Source organism: Macrobrachium rosenbergii, chromosome 58 (genome assembly GCF_040412425.1).
Source record: "Macrobrachium rosenbergii isolate ZJJX-2024 chromosome 58, ASM4041242v1, whole genome shotgun sequence".
In the NCBI taxonomy this organism is placed as follows: domain Eukaryota; kingdom Metazoa; phylum Arthropoda; class Malacostraca; order Decapoda; family Palaemonidae; genus Macrobrachium; species Macrobrachium rosenbergii.
In genome coordinates, this window is record NC_089798.1 from 7,581,630 (window position 1) to 7,600,196 (window position 18,567).

Sequence of the window (18,567 nt, forward strand, 5' to 3'; positions counted from 1 at the left end):
ATATATGTATATATATATATATATATATATATATATATATATATATATATATATATATATATATATATATATATATATATATATATATATATATATATATATATATATATATATATATATATATATATATATATATATATATCGTGTGTCGTGTTATATGTATATACGTGTGTGTGTGTGTTAGAAGTTATCAACCCTTAATCACGTGTGTATAAATTTTGACCAACATCGGGATCGAACCCAGGTTTTTCGATTGAAAGGCAAAGGCGCTACTAACTGACCCACGCAGTTGGTAGCGCCCTTATCTTTCAATCGAGAGACCTGGGTTCGATCTCGATGCGAGTAAAAAATTGTGTGCGCTTGCGGGCAGGCAAGTGTGTTTTATGATTGTTACCAGTACAGTGTTCCATAGAATTTAACTTTGGATCAGTGATTAATTTCCTCTAATACAGCTGACCATAACTAACTTTATAACGTCACACGTCAGTTTAAACGTAAAACTACTTTGTCTTTAGGGATCGTTAAACAGTAATAAAGAGCTGTGATCTTCAGACTTTACCATGGTAAGTTATTAGCAATACCATTGAACATTGTGTTGAAGATAATGTTATTTTCTTTATCAGGCTTTATATTTGTCTACCACCTTTTTTCTTTGAAAATGCAGCCTGCGCTTAAAAACCTTGTGTTCGTTAGCTCCTCCAAATACTTATTATTCTCATTCTCTCCTTGGTTACCTTTTAGCATTTTTGACACAAAATGTATTTCTGAAGTGATGTATTGCAAAGACTACATTAAAGTACACTTGCATAATGGGATGTCGCTGCCAAATTGTAGGATCTGCTCTTCACTCCGTAGGGGGGTTAGTGACGCCAGTGCACCGCTGTAGGCATTATCTAAGGTTCTTTGCAGGGCCCCTACGGCCCCTAGCTGCAAGCTCTTTCATTCCTTTTATTTTACCTCCATTCATATTCTCTTTTTTTTCCATCTTAATTTCCACCCTCTCCTAATAATTTTTGATAGTGCAACTGCCAGGTTTTCCTCCTGTTACACCTTGAAAACCGTTTTATTCTCAATCTCCGTTTCAGCGCTGAATGACCTCAGGTCCCAGCTCTGAATGACCTCAGGTCCCAGCGCTTGGCCTTTGGCCTAAATTATATATTCTGTTCTATTCTATTCTATTCTATTCTGTCTGCTCTTCAGAACTGGTAGTTGAATAACTCTATAGTTGAATAACTCTAGTCAAGGATTTGTTCTTGTGTGTGCATATGCATGTTGCTTCTGATAACTGAACACGTTTGAACGGAAATGGAAATAAGTGTCACATGGCTTTGACCTCGAAATAAATAAAATGATTTTGATACCATATTCTTTACGAGTTTTGGTTGCTTGGGCAAAACAGTGTGGGAGATGTACCGGAGATTTACTAGTCCCAAGACTAATATACATGAGCACATGCACTCGTATAAGAGCACACCAACCTTTCACACGTCATTTGACTTGAATATTACTTCTATTTAGATTTGCTGGATAGGAAGCTTGATGTAAAAGTGGTTCGGAATGTACTCCACCTGTTTTTAAAAATGGTGACTTTTTTGTGGGTTCGATCTTCATAACGTTTCGGTAACAGGGTTGCAAATTTTAGTTTTTGTAGTTAGGGTTTCTTTTTAGTATAAAGTATTCGCCATTCACGTTGAATGTGGAGTCTTGGTGGTTAGGCACCAAATGATTCATGTTCCATATCGTTTAAAAATGCTGAGCGTTGGCTCGGGTGTGATGTATACATCTTCCTCTCGTAAGATTGGCTTTATTAATAGTACCGTTACCTTTACTGATACTTCTGCTCCCACTTCACCTACTTTTGCCACTGCTGCCACAGTAGTTGTATTGGTAGTAAAAAAAACTTGATGTCGATAATGCTGAAGGGTGAAAGGTTTTAATCTAGTGCCTAATGCAGCGATATCTATTTTGATTGTAGTGTAAAACTTGGGAAGCATTCCATGAGTGTATATATCTATTAAAGGAATTGATCGATCTCCGGTTGAGCATGAAAAAGTTGATGGGACTTGTATGGGAAACCCCCCCCCCTTTTTTTTTAGTAAGCTGTATATAGGATATTTAAAAATTCCGGGATCCACATTGCGATTCACTTCATTTCGAAACCTAAGCGAAGAATGTCCACTTTTCCCAGTGCTTTGATGCTTGGAAGGGGATATCTTGATTTGTAAAATTAAGAACCATTGTACTGTATCTACCGGTGGATTGTACTTACCGTTTAATTCAACATATTCATATTAGTGAATTTCTGCAGCATGCAAAGTGGTATTACTATAATGACCATTGAGGTTTATAATTAAATTTTCAGATGTTGCGCTCTTGTTGTAATACCAGGAGTAAACATGAGTATTTTGTACCATTAAAGCATTTGACTAGTTAGAAAGACCAGAACTTATGTTCAACGTTGCTCGTTTATAAGGTACTTCTGTATATGAACCGCAGCATTTAGAGCTGTCGAGGATGCTTGTCTTTGCTCTAATTGGCATTATGAAAAGCCATATATGATTTGCCCTTTGAATACAGCATTTTATGATCCAGAATGTGTACGTACACGTTGACATACACATTAATTACACTTATTTTCGTCTATTACAGAGATGATTAATTGCTGTGCTTAATTATCTTTTTTTGTGTTTGCAATTAGTATCAAAGATGGTTTGGGAGACAGAAGCATAAAAGTCATTCCGTGATAATTAATTGGACAGTGCCCACTGTTGCCTTTGTCATCCACCTCTAACGGAATATTTGAAAAGGTGCCTTTATGAGTTTTCATTTGGGATGGAGGGAAAACATACGATAATGATGCGCATTTCTCTGCCTGAGCATTTATTTCTGTTTTGAGGGCTGGGAAGATGGCATTATAATATGACCAGATTTTATGCCAGCATATATATATATAATATATATATATATATATATATATACATATATATATGATATATATATATATTATATATATATATATATATATATATATATATATATATATATATATATATATATATATATATATATATGTGTGTGTGTGTGTGTGTGTGTGTGTGTGTGTGTGTGTATTTATATATTTATATATGTAAATTCCTGTGTAAACGATCGTTATATTCGTCCTACATAAAACGCTTTCCATATCTGCGTCGTCCCATTTTCTTCCTTGGGTGAGAATGCGTGTGTTGGCTTGAAGGGTATACTCCCCCATTTGTGTAGAGAGTGTGCCCATCTTTTGTATGTGTCCCTTTGAAGTTCAAAAACATATTTTGATGAGATCTTTCAAGTGGCTCAGCTTATCGTCTGCCTTTTTACATAAATTGCCTTCTGCTGTGTGCTCTCTATCTCTTTGCTTTCCAGTTACCAGAACTGTTCGACTCCATTTTACAAGTTCTGTATCCCTAAATTAAGTCACTTTTCTTGACTTTATTTTATAGGGTAGTTTTCCACTTATCATAATTGATATGAGAGAGAGAGAGAGAGAGAGAGAGAGAGAGAGAGAGAGAGAGAGAGAGAGAGAGAGAGAGAAAATATCTTTAATTAGTACTCCAGTTAATTCATATTATCCCTTCTGCAGCACCGTGCAATGCGAATCAACCATAGATATTTTAGTGTTCAGAAACGAATCCTTTGTTGCTGAAATGTCGGCTATTCGCTTATAATGGAAGACCGGCGCGGCAGTTCACCGTTTGTACAAGCTAGACCTTCTCGTTTTATCGTCTATATCTGCAACTTGTTCGTTAAAAAGAGTCGTGACAGTTTGGCCATTCATTGGGTCAGGTCCATGAGTTATAGGTCCATTTCGTGATGGACGAGCACATTTGGGCTAACAGAAGATCATTGTGTAATTTACTGATCATGTTTGATTTAATACACGGTAACTCAGCAAAATTACAATTTTTCCGAATAAATCTATATGTAAGTTAGCCTTATCGATTTTTGGTAATAGAAGATTATCACAGTAGAGAGATGTGTTTTTCTTATCTGTTTAATGCTCCAGGCAAACATACGACCATACACAAATATGCACAGTATACATACACGGACAAACACGCGCATTTAGAACGTTCTTTTGGGTATGTGCGAGATCTAAATACTAGACTTTGGGTATGTGAATTGATGTCATACGAGATGTATCCATACAACCTAATAAACTGCTGTTGTCGTTCTGAACTTAGATGACCTGCAAGAATAAGTGTGTGATTTTTTTCCTAAATGTATTTATAACGGGGCGATTGTCCCAATTGTCCATTGTATTTTTATGTGTTTTTTCTCATCTTCATCTCATCATTCCAAATATGGAATGTTTGTGAGTACACACAAACCTGTTTGTTCGCAGATTGGTAGTTGAAGTAGTTCAGAGGAAATATTGCACTCCCCTCCCCTAACTTGCTGTAGTTCTGATAATTTGCTGCGCAATTTGTGGACTTTGATATCGGTTTTGCCTGCAAAAAGTAGCCTGGGCAATTTTGATAACCTGCAGCATGTCTGTCGGACAGTGCAGTGATGCGAGTAACAGTGTAATGGTTTATTTGATGATTTGTTAGCCGATTGCCCAGCATGCGGATAAATTGGTTTTGAGAATAAAAGGATGGCTGCAGCTTTGATATTTTAACTCAGGCATTTTTTCCCTTCTTTTCTCTCTAGTTCCTCGGGATTGTAGTGTTAAGAGATGTTTCCACCCTCACTGCAAGGTTTTCACCGGCTAGATTAGTGTCCAGTTGAAAATCGATAATGTTTTCATTTCTGTTTCCGACAGTCTATTTTTTTTTCGGTAGTTGCTTTTGAGAGTTGTCAATGATTGTTGATTAAGGGATTTTGACTTTGGGTTTTAGGAACAATGATTATTAGTTACACGCTCAGTACATCCGTTTCAGAGAAAGAGAAAGGTAAATTCAAACCGAAATCGGTTATGTTTTAGATTGTGAAGGAAAGGCCTGGGTTCGAATCCTATCCGGCGCCGAAGAGCTTACTAATAATGATTCCTTTTGGATGTAAGTTATTTCCGAGGTACAGCGAATTCAATAATAAATGATATTTGTGGCCTAATATTTGTGAATAATAAAAGTAATTTATGTATGTGACAAAATGCATATATATATATATATATATATATATATATATATATATATATATATATATATATATATATATATATACTGTATATACTGCATATATACACATTATAACATATATATAATGTATATGTGTGTATATATGTATATATATATATATATATATATATATATATATATATATATATATATATATATATATATATATATATATATATATAATGGATGTTTTATTTTATCAGTTATGCCACTTTACATCGGTAAAAAGTGCGGTAATTTTTTTGAGGAATTGTTTTTATTATGTTTCTGTAGTATGTTTTATATTTTCATTCAATATTTTCGAGTGTCGAGGGAATATGCTAGAGTGCGAGTAATACCTTTATGAGTACGGAAGCGTATAGAAATTGTTTTCACATATTTAGTTTTATTTAAATGTGACGGTAAAATGCGGACTGTTAAATGCATTTGTAACAGTAGGATGTCGAAGTTAAAGGCCCCTACTAAGTATCCAGTTTTACCGAAGATGAAGATATTTGATGTTATTTTAGGTTGTTGAATATATATCTAGTCTAGTAATTTTACAAATATTTTTTCTCTATAAATATCTTCTTCAGGCTGCTTCTGCATTAAACGTGCGTAGCATTGCGCTTGCGTATTTGTGTGATACAACATTTCTAAACCTTCCTTGGTACTAGTGGGGCGGTTAACCACAGATTTTGGACCCGATCGTGCAGTTTGGGGTAGAAAAATAAAACTGTGCACATGTTTGCTTTGCCTCCACTGCTTTACTCCCCACTGAACATTTTTGGATATGGACCCCAATCAGCCCTGTCCCTCGATGGCTTGTATGGGGCTTTCAATCTAAGGACCGATTATTACCCCATATTTTTGTTATTCAGCCACATTAGACCAACTTTTGATTCATTTCTTCCTGGCATATGTATAAAATGTTATAAAATGTGTTGTCTGTCTTTCCCAAGTCTCTAGAAATTAATTTCAACATATTTATTATTTACATTAGTTAATAATGTTTTCCATTTTCAAAATAGCTGACATAAACGTTTAATCCTTTGGTAATACTTTTTGTAACACCATATTCTTTTACTGCAAATTTTCAAATCAAACCTCATGACTGTACTTCAACATATCTGCTAATGCTCCAATAAATAGTGAGAGTATCGAAGTAAATAAATTTTTATATAAGAATGCATATTTGAATAAGGATATTTTTCTGAAACATCTGACATATCTCTTGAACATAACATAAGAGACGATACTTGAACTCACTTTGCCAGTCAGAGATACTTATTACAAAGGAACAACTTGCAGGTGGACTATTTTAGAGTCTATGGTCAAGCATATATCCTACAACATTCATTATGCGCTTCCAGTTTACAAAAATTCAAAATGTATATATATGCATAATAATCATTACAACTGCAAGAGATAAAATGAGTCACTTCTGAAAGCATTGTCCGAGAGATTGTTTGGGAAGCACGGGTCTTGGCTTTCTTATTGTTTTCCTGTTCTTTTATGCTTGGTCCATCCAGTGTCATGCTAAGCAAGGCTGCAAGAGATTGCAGGAACAGACTGTTCCTGACAGCCTTCTGGAAATGTTACTGTGACACTTGTTTGACTTCAAAGGCATCACGGCTTATAATTTTGGTAGCACTTGCTAATATCAGAGCCTCAGAGTCAAGGTCCCTATTGTCACTGACCTCTAATACAGCCCCAATATTCTTATCAAAAGCGAGGAGGACTTCCTTTCCCTGCATGTGGTCTCGGCGGTCAGGGATTGCTGCCAATATTATGTTTTTAAGTTTGGTTGTGTGAACCTGTGGTGTTGGTATGCCAAGATTTTCGAGCCTTGACTTGTGCAAGTTTTTCAGTTCCTTGTGCTGAAAACAGATCTTCTTTCTGATCAGTCCCTAAAGGTTCCTACATATGAAATCAGCTCAGCAAAAGCATTTCCATACTTTGCTCCTTCATTTGTACTCTCTGCTTTATCTTTTCTCAAGGTTTTGGCACGTCTGTTCAGTTTTGCAAACATTTGTTGTGCTAATGTGCATTTAGTGCTACCATATCTCCAACAGCCAGTTTTGCTAACAGTTTTGTGTCTGTCCGTTCTGTTGCACACTTTCTTTCAGTTCTGTTGCACACTTTCTAACTTTGAAATCAAGCCCAAAGGTAGAAAATTTGTGAAGACCAAACTTTCAAGCAACTTTTATCACAAAAGAAGCTTGTGTCTTCCTGCCTTTTAGCTGGACTGTCTTCTTGTCTTTTTTGGACTTGGGCCATATGACCCTTTAGTATCACTTTATTTTCAGTTCCCTCTCCAACTTCAAGTTACTAATCTTGTTTTTGCATGATTTGTGCCACTTTGCATTGTGTCTAGTAAGTGTTGCTTCCACACCAGATCCTTCATCCAGCTTCTGTATATTAACTTTTACATGAAGAGAGCCCAGCACCCTTATCTTTTCGATTGCATTTACTGGGACATTGTAAATGCTCTAGCATTTTTTCTTGGCAAAGAGCACAAAGTTTCCAGTCAGTAGAGTCATTGCTGTTATTGGAGCAACCTGCCTCAGCAGAATCTGAAAGCTTGGGTTGTTTAGGCATGCTTGCAGGTTAAACTCACAAACTACTCTTAAGTTAAGCACCATCACTATTACACATAGTCGGATTTTTGCATGCAGGTTTGATGCAATCGCTTTTAATCTGTACATTCTTCTGCCATTGGATAGACCTCAAAAATAAAAAAAATCATTACTCTGTGATACAATTTTACATTTAGAAAGCTTTAATACAAACACAATCACTATTTCAACAGCTAAGCTTCGCTTAATAGTCCTGAAAATAAATAATGACATAAATAACAGGGCCAGACAGTAACTTTTACTGATTTGCTCAATCAGGGAGGTACCCACTAGTCAATTCTATCCGTTGTCCAATTGCCCTACACAGTGTTATCTTTTCAGGACTAGCTGTTTTATTTAACTATCATCACATTCATGTTTTATATTGCCATACAACAATTGTGACACAATGCTTGAAAGTTGCAACAGAGGATATTGTGTCAATTTATATGGTCTCTGTATGAAAGCTATTTGCCCTGTTTAGCAGGTGGTTGACATGTTATACTTGTCCCTGGGACCTTTTGCCTGACTTGGGCAGTCTGGCAAGCATTAGTGTCTGACCCTGATGTTTATGAGTGCAACACCCACAGATAAAGTCATTTATCTACCGAAAGCAAAGCTGCAGCAAAATATTTACAATTTGGCGACCAAGAACAAAGTTGCCACCAAATGTCCAGAAACTTTGGCAACGATTTTAAATTACAAGGTGTCTGACTCAACACAGGCAAACTATTTTAGGTTCAGAGTATTTTTCATAGCCAAAAAACATATGTTTAGACACTAAGACCAAGGCTCTGTTATGTTTAGAATGCCTCCTAGATGAATTTGATCTTCTGGCGGCCATTTTGAAAATGGCTGTCCTGAGATATATTTTTACATTTTTTTTACTTGGACCTATTTCTGATTACTTGAGAGGATACAAAAACCCATCACTTGACAGGTCAGAATGTATTTGAGTGCTGAAAGGCAGTCCAAAAGTGCAGTTTGCATGAAAATATAGGTAAACGAGTGATAAAAGCCATCAGGAGGCACTGGTAACTGGGGTCCATATCCAGAAATGTTCATTGGGAGGTAAAGTAAACTTGTGCAAAGTTTTACGCTTCTACCCCAAAGTGCACGATGTTTTTGGTTATCCGCTCCATTTAACCTTGTAAGGTATTTCCTGGCAGTCTTTTTTTAGAGCGTCTTTAGTCTTTATATATAGGCTGTGTATTCTGAACTGTATGGTATTCTCCAGGCAAGCGAGGATGGTTCCTTAGAGCACAATGATAACACCAGTGATGCTTTTACTGTATTTACATTGCGGTGTCCTGACTCAGTCGATTTGTTCTTTCTCTGATGAAGCGCACAATCTTTTTTTTTTTTTTTTTTTTTTTTTTTGTCTTACGGGTATATTTTCCCGTGCTTCCTTCAAAATGATGTCATGAATAGTTTGAGCAAAATTGTACCATAATCCAGTATATATAACAATATTGGTTGTAAAGGAGCACAGAGAATGAACGAAGTACGAGAATATTACCATTTACATAAATAACCATAAACGTATGTATTGCCTCATTTATTTGTTCAGAAATAACAGAAATTCAATATTTATGATTCTTGTTTGCGCATGAACCCTAATTCATTTAAAAGCAGCTTATTTGCTGGTACCGGTAGAGCAAATATTCTTTGAAAGTGTGGAGCATCTTGTAAGATATGAAATGTGAGCATTTGGTCGTTCTCAGAATACTAAATTGAACCGCATACATGTGACTACTGGTTTTGCTTGGAGTATGGGGTGGGTTGGGTAGGGTGTCTTTTCATATGCAAATTAGATAAGCTTCTTCCTCTAGGAGGGATTAAAGTTCATAGCACCTTTTTTTGACTTGCAAGGTACATTTGATTTTAAGCTGATATTTACATGATACTTTGTAAAGCATGGACTGTTGGTGAGGCAATGACATTATTTTCTTGTGGCCTTTTGGTGGTTGTACCTCCCCACAATACTTGAAGCAACAGCAGCATTAGCTTAGCAGGCGCGGAGACTGGTGGTTTTAGCTACCTATTTCAAGTTCCTAATTTCAGTTCTTCGCAATCCAATAATAAATATGGATAGCGTACGCACATATTCTGATGTATTTGCAGCCATTAATTCTTTTGTGCCATATGTAATTGAGTTTGACATTTTATCTGTCTTAAGTAAAACAAATGGGTGCGTGACCTTGTTTTGGTAGCGTGGTATCAGTTGCATCGTACTAAATGCATACTGTTAGTGATTTTAAATAGACGCACACACAAAGCCTTACTACCCTAATACTACAGTTTTGCTCTACAATCTTTGGTAATCTCATGTCTGTGATGAATAGAGTAAACGTAATCCCTGTACAAGTTCTTATGGAATTCTTAAGGACTTGCCTATTCTAATTGAAACTGGGTGCACATTTGCTCTTTATTATCTTTCTTAGTATTGTCTGGCTGATATAGAACGGCTGCACTGTAACAAACACCAAAAAAAGAAAAAAAATAATAAAAAGGACTGAAAGTTCAATTACGACAGATTTCAAGTTTGTTGGTTTTAGCCGTGGAACCTTATATTAATATTTTATTATGATTGCATAACGCATTTGCAATACTGTATCGTGCTGCATATTCTAAATTCAGAATGGAAAAATCTCATTCCCAGGAACTTTTAGGTTTTCCACTTTAATTTTAAATCAAGTAAGCTGGAAAAAGGTGATCAGATTCGCAAAACCATCCGGGCATAAAAACATTATTGTGGCCTTTATTTATTTTATTATTACCACTTATAATATGATTATTACTTTGTTCTGTGTAAATATTAATACACTTTGAGTACTGTTGATGATTTCTAAATCAATTAGTATTTGAACTTTTTATTAATAAAGTGAAAATTTCTGTGGTAACCATATTTTCAAAACAGGAACGTCTAAGCTGTAGTTAAATATGTTTTAGCGTTGGGTTAAGAAAACTGATAGTGTTTTTACACAAAAAGCATGTCATACTTACTGGATAGGTGTAATGGTTTGATCTAAGCAGAGGTAGGCTTCATCTCCAGTGACGTTATTTACTTTGCATAAGATTTTGTTTGAGAAACCAACACGAATTGCTAGTTTTAAAACTACACACACACTCACACACACACACACACACACACACACACACACACACATATACACACATATATATATATATATATATATATATATATATATATATATATATGTGTGTGTGTGTGTGTGTGTGTGTGTGTGTGTTTTGTGTGTGTGTTGTTTAAAAATGAGCAGTTCATGTTGGTTTCTCAAACAAAATCTTGTGTAAAGTAAATAACGTCCTTGGAGAGAAACCTATTTCTCCATTGCTATTCCCATTTTCACCTGTGGAGGAATTTCCACTGCATAATATGTATCGTGATTCAGAATTAGTTGCTGTTAGGGAATATCCGGCCTAATTAAGGCAAACGGAACCGAGCGAAAACAAAGGGAATTGAAACAAGAGATTAAAGAGGACGGATCGGATACAAAGCAACCGCCTTCACTCGCCAGTTTGTGTTATTTATCAAGCGAACAAAATTATTGGAATGACGTTTTGAAGCCTTACATGAATCGTCATTTCCATCCCTTAGATGAATGGATTGATTTTAGGTGAATGGATTCATTTTCTTTGGCGCCATCTGGTGTCAGGGAGATTAATTCGGAACCCTCGTTCTTTTGACCCATCCCCTCTGGTTACTCCCCTCCCCCTTCCCTCACGGCCTTCCAAATCTCTTTACCAGTGACATTTTGATTTGTTCGGAATCATATGGATTTGCTTGATTAATTTTTTTCGTGATAAGAGGGAAATCACCGTTTTTTTCAACGTCGCGTGTTTTACCTTCCATAAAATACAATTTCCTTCGGTTGTTCAGTAAGCTGAACTCTGCTTAGCCTTTAATTGTATTCATGCTCAGGTTTGCTTTGAAACAAGATTGGTCTTTCATGTTTTTCTCTTTGAGCTGTGAAAAGATTATAATTCTGGGAGAGAGAGTGACAGAAATTAGCGCCAAATTTAAAACGGAGTCCTTGTAACATGACGAAACGTTTTCTCTGATATGAAAACTTTAAAAAATGAAGACTCAAATGTCACAGTGGCCTTCGTTATCGTTTGTTTTGCTTCATGTATGACTTTTTTTACGACTTACACAATGGAGATGTACCGTTTATTAGTTCCTCCTTTCAGTGAGACATTGATAGTGAAGCACTCTTGACGAAAAGACTTAATTCCATGTTGACTGACGTATTTTTGTTGGTTGTTTTCGGAGAGAGAAAAAGTTTTAACCTTTTGTGCGAGGTACTTTGTTTGTGCAGTAATATTTAAGATAGAACCCAGTGACCCAAGACTTTCTCGAGAGTCTGTGAGTGCTATAATTGTCAGCAAAAACACTAGACAGAATACTCTTATAATTCTTGAATTGCACCTCACCAAATTCAGTATAATTCTTAAATTGCACCTCATCAAATTCAGCAACTACGCCGACGAAACATAAAAACTTGACTTTGGAAATTCTAGGAAAAATACGCGTACAATTTTCGATCGCGTTATCTTTTCCCAACTTTTATGTGGTGTTGATGTTTTCTTCCTTCTCACTCGGATCTGTGCGGCTGCTGCTCCCCTCGTATCAAGCCTTTCTCTCGAAATCCGTCCTGATGTAGTCTGTCCACCTCTGGCTTCCCCACTTCCCCTTCTTACCACATTCGCAGGACGGTCGCTCTGCTTCCCGCGTATTCCTCTTCTTTTCTAATAGCTTGGGCAAACCACTTCAAAGTGACTTTTTTTAGAGACACTTCTAACTTCTTTAACTATAATGGTGTTATTTCTGCATCAAATCCATTATCCTAGTTCAATGTCAGTCCTAAATATGGAGCTTGGAGTAAAAGAAAAAAAAAAATTCCCTCAAGCCTTGATGCATTATTGCTATTTACAGATACCTGCAGTACAATCCTGAGACCTTAAATACAGTAAAGAGAGATACCACATTTGGGTTATCATACTGTGGTAAATTTTGGAAACCTGTAGATTTCTCTCTCTCTCTCTCTCTCTCTCTCTCTCTCTCTCTCTCTCTCTCTCTCTCTCTCTCTCTCTCTCTCTCTCTCCAGTAACAGGGATAATTACTTTGAGTCTGTAGAAGAAGGCTAATCAACGGCCCCAAGTTAGACCTTATTAGCAACACAAAGGCCAAATCAACCACCAGGGTAGGAATAATAGTGAAATAATTTTGTCGCGCCCATGAGGTTCTATGTTACTTATGAAAACTAAGATAGGTACTACACTAAGATAATATTTACATTATTGGTTAACAAAGTATGGTGAAAATATTTACTAAATTTTTAATGGTTCCAAGCAAATTGCAGGATTCCAAAATTGTTGCAGCTTCTCGGTTTTTGCTATTTTCATTCGTTTTTAGGCACAATATTAATGAAAGTAGTGTGGAAATTAAACTGAACAGACTCTCTCTCTCTCTCTCTCTCTCTCTCTCTCTCTCTCTCTCTCTCTCTCTCTGTCGTTCGCTGATGTTGCAAATGCGTATCTATGACAAATGATGAGGCTGAGCGATTCAGACCTCTTGCAACAGACTGTTCAACACGAGCGACATGCAACGATGCCCCTCTGCATATTACGTTTGCGCTCTCTCTCTTTCATCTGTTAGTTGGCTCCATTTGTTTTTGCTTTTGTATCTGCCAACCTTTATTGTTCTTTTGTTTCGTCGATATATTATTATCGAGTTGATTATTATATTGTTGTTACAACAGCATTTTCGATTGGTGTACATTGTTCACTTTGATTAATGTTTTTCTTTTATTTTAGATTGGTATGGTTTGCCATAAATAGCATCGTCGATTTCTGCTTTTGATATTTTCAGGAATTTTTACACCGTGTCCTTATTAAAAAATGGTTTCCACTTTTCAGAAATAACATTTTCATGTGAGCCGGCGTGTGTGCGTTGTGACATTTTCCCCTCTTTTGTCTCTCTGCCTGGGAAAATTGTAATATTTGTAAATTATGGGAGCCATTCGCCTATGCATTAATTTTCATAGTAACATTTTCTCCCTTTATGATAGCCCGGCCATTTGAATGCTTGTAAGACTCTTATATTTAGAAATTTTTTTTTGTATTTTTAAAATCATTTAATGTATGAAATTTAGGTGATTGAAGTTCATACGTACAAAGGGCGTATTGTATATCTATTGCATTAATTTGCAGTCCGATGATTGAATGAATAAAGCTGTTGTACCGCGATAGGTTCCATGATTATTTCCCGTAACAGAAAGCGGAATAGATGAATAATTTTTATCGGATTGACATACAAATGAAAGGAACCACTGAATGTGGTAACATTTTCATTTATTTGTGAGGGAATATGAGGTAATAGACGTCTGTGTACCTAAAGGGGTTTACGAAACACCTTGTTCTGGAATGTTCAAATGTTCAAAATGGCCAACATTCATTTATACAAATTTTCGCTCCTTTATACACACACACACACACATATATATATATATATATATATATATATATATATATATATATATATATATATATATGTATATATATATATATATATACATATATATATATATATATATATATATATATATATATATATATATAGAGAGAGAGAGAGAGAGAGAGAGAGAGAGAGAGAGAGAGAGAGAGAGAGAGAGAGAGAGAGAGCACCAAAAAATTAAATGAATTATCTATCTATGATACAGTAAAGGTTCTTGAAGATGAACATCAAGAGGGTTTCGTAATAGCATGTCGATATGGGTTTGCATTTTTAGAAACTATCAATCTGTGAAGACTGGTATAATCCCAAGAATGTGTATCAATCTGCTGGAAAAGAAACTATTGGGATGTGGGGTAACAAGACAGAAACCTAAGTTATCGGATCGAATTCGAGCGTAATAAATAATTGATTAAAAGCAAAAGGTACATTTCGGAAACTTTCTTAGAAAAGTGAACGAAAAGTAGAACGTGCAAAGTACTGAACTCTAGAGTGTTAAGATAAACGAAGATCAAGTAGAGATAAGAGAAAATTTGGAGCATACTGGTTAATGATGCTGACAGATCACGTATTCATGCGGTCCCAGTGGTGTTAGTGTAGGTCAGAAAATTGTTAATGAAATGTACATGGGTGAAAACAAAAAGAAGGAAACCCCTATCAAATGGATGGTGGATTAGTAACATCAGAAAAGTAGGAAAGAGAAAGCTGGATGGAACGATTTTGTGAGGCCTTGAAGAAGACATGATGGGGATTACTCAGTATACCAGTAGCTGAAGAAGACTTGAATAGGTTTATGAATAAATTCACAGTTTTTGAAGTGGAATTAACGATAAAGGATTAAAAATAAAGGAACTTATTGGATGGAAAACACCAGCTGATGCTGCAATGACACCTCGTGCACTAACTAAATTAGAATGTTCTGTAGGATATGGAGCTAGGAACTGGAAATCATAGTAATGGTACCGAAGATTGGAGCTTGCAGATGCTGCTGTTTTAATCACAATACAATTTACGAAACTCATTAAATTTGATGCATCAAATATCCAAAGAGACGGGACTCAAAATAAATCTATGAACACCAGAAATAATGAGGACTGAGTAGAGACAAATGGAAGAAATTAAATTAGATGGAAAAGGATAAATGAGGTTGAATATTTAATTTTTTTTTACTTTATCATGCAATCTGACTCCTTTTATTATTCTTGAAGTTTTTTTTTCTTAAATCAGTGAAATATTTTATATGAAATATTTTATATATAGTTACGTTGAAAAACCAAAATTCATATCAGTACAGCAGTACAGATTATATTGAACTTTTGATATAATCTTACTTACGTCTGCATTTTCGGTCTAAATGATTTCCAAATCTTATTTGGCTTTCCTATTAGTTGATTTACTTTTACTTAGTCTTTTAAGTCATAAGATCCTGTGTATGTTACAGGTAATTAGTGTAACCACTGATTTCACGAAATCCTTACTTTGAAGCCCCAGGAAATTCACGCGCGCGTGCGCACACACACACACACACGCACACGCGCCCTTAATGAATAAAGTAAAAGATTATATATATTTCATGGTATGATTTGTATATTTCACACATACCAAATTAGAGGACTCAGTTTCAGGTCCTGCGGAACAGCAGGCAAAAATCCTGAAGAGCCATTATTGTCCTAAGCAGATGTGGAAACCTTAGTGGGAGGAAATACCCTTAACTGATGCCAGCACAAATTGCATTTTCACTCCTGTAGAAAGCCGGGGAATACTGCCCTGCACAGTATGAAAGTCATATAATGGGTGGGGTCAAGGGGATTGCAGCCCCATACCTTGCATTTATTTGCAAATAACCAGGAAAATCGAAGATTGCTTGTTAGGGTTTTGAATATGTATGACTGCAGTGCAGATGAAAAGGAATATATAGTGGCTGATTTACTTAGAGTTAAGCTGGATGTATTGGCCCTGAGTGGGATTATGGTAAAAGGACAATGTTTGCCAGAATTGGAAGTTGCAGAACTAGGAAAAGTGTAGTTCTTGTCAGATTATGGTAAAAGGACAATGTGTGCCAGAATTGGAAGATGCGGAACTGGGAAAAGTGTAGTTCTTGTCAGATTATGGTGAAAGGACAATGTGTGCCAGAATTGGAAGTTGCAGAACTAGGAAAAGTGTAGTTCTTGGCAGATTATGGTAAAAGGACAATGTGTGCCAGAATTGGAAGTTGCGGAACTAGGAAAAGTGTAGTTCTTGTCAGATTATGGCAAAAGGACAATGTGTGCCAGAATTGGAAGTTGCGGAACTAGGAAAAGTGTAGGTCTTGTCAGATTATGGCAAAAGGACAATGTGAGACAGAATTGGAAGTTGCGGAACTAGGAAAAGTGTAGTTCTTGTCAGATTATGGTGAAAGGACAATGTGTGCCAGAACTGGAAGTTGTGGAACTAGGAAAAGTGTAGTTCTTGTCAGATTATGGCAAAAGGACAATGTGAGACAGAATTGGAAGTTGTGGAACTAGGAAAAGTGTAGTTCTTGTCAGGTTATGGCAAAAGGACGTGTGCCAGAATCGGAAGTTGCGGAACTAGGAAAAGTGTAGTTCTTGTCAGATTATGGTAAAAGGACACTGTGTGCCAGAATTGGAAGTTGCGGAACTAGGAAAAGTGTAGTTCTTGTCAGATTATGGTGAAAGGACACTGTGTGCCAGAATTGGAAGTTGCAGAACTAGGAAAAGTGTAGTTCTTGTCAGATTATGGTGAAAGGACACTGTGTGCCAGAATTGGAAGTTGCAGAACTAGGAAAAGTGTAGTTCTTGTCAGGTTATGGTGAAAGGACAATGTGTGCCAGAATTGGAAGTTGCGGAACTAGGAAAAGTGTAGTTCTTGTCAGATTATGGTAAAAGGACACTGTGTGCCAGAATTGGAAGTTGCAGAGCTAGGAAAAGTGTAGTTCTTGTCAGATTATGGTAAAAGGACACTGTGTGCCAGAATTGGAAGTTGCGGAACTAGGAAAAGTGTAGTTCTTGTCAGATTATGGTAAATGGACAGTGTGTGCCAGAATTGGAAGTTGTAGAACTAGGAAATGTGTAGTTCTTATAGTATCAGGGAGGCTCAGGGAAGGGATGAAAGAGCACAAGTATATTAGTTGGAGAATTCCACCGGTAAAATTGAGTATGTCTGAAGGAAAAGTTTTGATAATGGGTATGCATGGGCCAGGAATGGTAAAGGATGTTATTGAATCTGCCTTTTCGGGCTTGCAGAACACAATAGGGTGGCTATGCTAACTGGTTGGAAAAGGGGATAATGAAGGGTAACTGCAGTTTTCAAGTGTTTATATGAGGAGAAAGGTAACAATAAATGTGAACAAGAGTAAGGCTGGGATAAGGGTCAGTGGGAACCAGGAAGATGAGGCAGTGGATGTTAGTGTGAATGGTGAAATAAGGGGATTTGGAGAAAATATAGGTATCTGAGAGTAATGATTTCGGATGATGGTAGGATGAGAGAAGAGGTGAGTAGATGAAGCAAGAAATATGGCGGGATGTGTGCAAAAGGTTAGGAGGAAACTAGGAGTGTCCATGGAGCCAAGGTTGGAATGTTTTAAAGAATAGTTGAAGCAACCCTCCTTAATGCTAGTGAAGTGTAGATGTTGAATGCAAGTAGATTACAGATGGAAGTTCTGTTGTTCAAGTAGTTCAGTGGTATAAGAAGACTAAAATCTAGATAAATGTGAATACATGTAGAAGGAGTGGTACAAGGGTAAGTGAAGGTGAAATGTTGAACTACAGTGTATTAAAATGGTTTGATCATGTGGAAAGAGTGGATGATGATGTAGTGGTTAACAGGATATCAAATTCTGAATATTTTGGAAGGGGAGGAAGACCTAATAAGAAAGGATAGATGGATGAAAGAGATATTGGGAAGTAGGGGCATCAACATCCAGGAAGCGAGAAAGTGCTTTCAAAATAGGGAAATGGTACAGTGTGCAGGGATGTTCGACACACTACCATTGAGTCTCCTGTGTAGATATATGAAGCAACTAGTGTTGTGGAATTTTACCCTGCTGGGGATTTCATCCATGATCCAGCAATTCAAAAGGAAATTGTCAGCAATATATATATATATATATATATATATATATATATATATATATATATATATATAATATATATATATATATATATATATATATATATATATATATATATATATATATATATATATATATATATATATATATACATACATACATACATACATACATACATACATACATACATACATACATATATATATATAT